Source organism: Chrysemys picta, unplaced genomic scaffold (genome assembly GCF_011386835.1).
Source record: "Chrysemys picta bellii isolate R12L10 unplaced genomic scaffold, ASM1138683v2 scaf2537, whole genome shotgun sequence".
Taxonomy (NCBI): Eukaryota; Metazoa; Chordata; order Testudines; family Emydidae; genus Chrysemys; species Chrysemys picta.
This window is the reverse complement of record NW_027055240.1, coordinates 1-3,445: the sequence shown is the minus strand read 5'-3', so window position 1 is coordinate 3,445 and position 3,445 is coordinate 1. Positions and strand designations below refer to the sequence as shown.

Below are 3,445 nucleotides of genomic sequence, written 5' to 3'. Positions count from 1 at the left end.
TCTGTTAAGATGGCTGATGCAGATATCTGGATGTGGCTCTGTTTTTTGCCCCCTTCCTCTGCCTACACATTTCTCAGCTCTAGGACACCGCTGCTTCTGTAGGCCACGCAGCAGGCTCCCCAGCTTTAGAATTGCTTTTCCCCCTGCCCTGGGTCTGAGCTGTGTTCTGGGCAGGAGAGCGAGATAAAAACACCGCTGTGGTTGGGTGAGGGCAGAAAGGGAGTGGCAGCAGCAGGAAGCAGAAGGGAGCAAATTGCATGAAAAAGAGGAGAAATGTTTGACTGGGTGTCATGGGTCTGAAAGGCAGCGGGCCTAGGGGTTAGGCTGTAATTCCTCAGACCACTTCAATCTCTCCATTCCTGAGGGAGCTCTGCTAGGTCATACGCATAAAATCAAAGGATCCTAGAAGGAGCCTGGCATGTGGTTGAAACTTGCTCATAGCTCAATATAATTATTACTTTTACAGTACCAACTGGAGGTGCAAATTGAGACCAGAGCCGCATTGTGCCAAAGAATGCATGCACACCTACACCATGGTGACTCACTAACTCTCTGAGGACATGTCTATACTGCAATGTAATCCCTGGGCAAGTAGAACTTGCATTAGCAGACCCTGGATTTGTTAACATAGGGTTTGAGAATCTACACTCATTTGTAACCCCAGGGTAGGGGCTCCAGCATCCACATGGCATTAAGGAGGCCCCAATCCAACCCCCATATCCCAGACTTCCTAGCACACTCCTCAAATGTGGGCACTCTATCTCTTTGTTCGTGGTGCAGTGTGGAAACAATTGATCATCCAGAGGACAAAAAAACTCAGCCTGTGGGATACTTTTGGCTGACTCCCAAAGCATGAGTCCAGTGTGGCTCTGTCTACACTGCAAACCAATAAAGAGCTTGAAACCTGGGTCTCAGCTTGACTCAGGCTCAGACCTTCTATCACTGTGGGGTCCTCAGACCGTGGGTTTGAGCCCTTGGTTAGTGCAATTTGTGTGTAGATAGAAGAGAGCTTGACTTGATCATGAGTTTGAACCCTGGGCTTACATTGCAGCGTGGACATACTGTGAGGTGTGTGGTGCTTTTGGTATTCACTGTTGTAATTTGCCATGCCCAAAAGTTTCAGCAATGGCCAGTGATTTTGGTAGCCTCTGTTTATGGGTGCCCAACTTCAGTCCCCTCGGTCCTGATTTCCAGAAACTCCACCACTCCAGCTGAGGTGAACGGGAGCTGTAAGTACTCAGCACTTAGGAAAATAAGGTCCAAGGTCTTTTACGTTGAGATCCCAATAACCGTGGCATTCACAATCAACGACTATCCTTGAAAATGTGTCTGTATATGTTTGGTCAGCTAAATTACCTGGTCTTTAATTGTGTGACTCCTAAATTCACAAAGAGTTGTGTGTGGGACTCTTGATGTGAGTACTCAAGAAATATCAGATCCCACTGAGCATTCACGACATTCTCCCTTCCAACAAACACAGGTTGAATATCATTTCACGCACACAAATGTCTCCCAAAAAACAGAGGAGTTGGGCTGTGGATCTGACTGAAGCAAAATCACAAAATTTAATTGAACAAATATCTGTCAACGTTTTTGGACATTAAAACCCATCCTGGTCATTGCTCATGAATCCATTGTTGCAGTGCGAACTTTTCCCTTTTATGCAGTAATTCTAAGCAATATTTAAATCAGCCTCTTACATCTTACACTGAAAAATCAATTTCAAAGTATTTTATTATAGGCACATGGGAGCAAACCATCATTTAATAACCGACATGGCTTTTTTATGCACATAAGGCCTCTAGTCAGGAACGCATCTCTCTTCAAAGCAGCACCTAAATACCTGTTTAACTTTAAACATGTGCTTAAGCCCCACTGAAGTCAAAGGGAGACAAACCTAAACATGTGCTTAAGGACTTTCTGCATCAGAGCCAATGGGCAGGTCTACGCTACGGGGACTGGTTGATCTAAGCTACACAATTTGAGTTACGTTAGTAGCGTAACCCAAGTTGACATGGCTTAGATCTACTTACCACAGGGTTCACACTGCGCTGGGTCGACAGAAGAAACTCTTCCATAGACTCCCCTTACTCATCTCATTCTGGTGGAGTACCGGAGTCAAAGCCAGAGTGACAGTCTGTCGATCCAGTGCGTCTTCATTAGACCTGCTAAATTGTCCCCTGGTGGATTTATCGCTTCAGCATTGCTCCACCCCGTAGTGCAGACAAGCCCTATGTGTGCAGAGAAGCCATTGAAGGATTGGGTTGTCCTATTATGGCACCCTTTGGGGGAAAATGGGCCCTCAATTTTGTCTCTATTGATCTCCTCAGGGCGTCCTTCACATCCTTGTTCCTCAGACTGTAGATGAGGGGGTTCAGCATGGGGATCACCACCGTGTAGAACACGGAGGCCATTTTGTCTGTGTCCAGCGAGTAGCTGGCGCTGGGTCAGAAATACATGAAGAGAATTGTCCCATGGAACATGGAGACAGCCGTCAGGTGGGAAGTGCAGGTGTAGAAGGCTTTGCGCCTGCCCTCGGTGGAGCGGATCCGCAGCACAGTCACAATAATTAAGATGTATGAGATGAAGATGGTCACAATGCTGATCACCTCAATCAGACTGCCAAAGAGGAAAACGAGTAGCTGATTGATGGAGGTGCTGGAAGAGGAGAGCTTTAGAAGTGGGTTGAGATCACAGAAAAAATGATTCAGGATATTGGAGTCACAATAGGATAATCTTAGCAAACCGCTGGTGTGTATCACAGAGTTCAGGAAGGCCCATAGATATGAACCAGCCACCAGCTGTAGGCAGTGCTTTGGGGACATGATGACCATATACAGCAGCGGGTTGCAGATGGCTACATAACGGTCATACGCCATTACTGCCAGCAGAAGGCACTCAGAGATGACAAACAATATGAAGCTAAAATATTGGATGATGCAAGCTGGATAGGAAATAGCTTTCCTCTCGGCTAAGAAGCTCATCAGCATCTTGGGAGTGATGACTGTGGAGTAACAGGCATCCACGAGCGATAAATTCTTGAGAAAGAAGTACATGGGGGTGTGGAGTTGGGGGTCGATCCTGATTAAAACCATCATCCCCAGATTCCACACCAGGGTGATAATATAGATCACTAGGAACAGCACAAAGAGGGGGACCTGCAGCTCCAGACGATCTGTCACTCCTGTGAGAATGAACTCGGTCACTGCCGTACAATTTCCTCCAGCCATTCATTCAGCCTTGGGCGCTAGCTGCGGGATCAACCATAAAGGAAGGCATTCGTTCTTGTGCAAATGGTGTATGCTAATATAAAGAACTGTGGTCATATGCGTAAAGACCCTTTATCTCTAGGAAAGTGCATTACCCTGCCATTTAGTCTGATTTACACATTTTGACCTGTATTCTGTTGATATTTTAATTTCACTTATTAGTGTAGCCTCACAGA

The 3,445-nt window shown here is 46.2% G+C and overlaps 1 pseudogene; it reads right to left on the bottom strand.

Moving 5' to 3' along the window:
• Window positions 1-1,944: 1,944 nt before the first annotated feature.
• On the bottom strand, window positions 1,945-3,370 carry LOC135980288 (olfactory receptor-like protein COR4; annotated as a pseudogene).
• Between the last annotated feature and the right edge of the window lie 75 nt (window positions 3,371-3,445).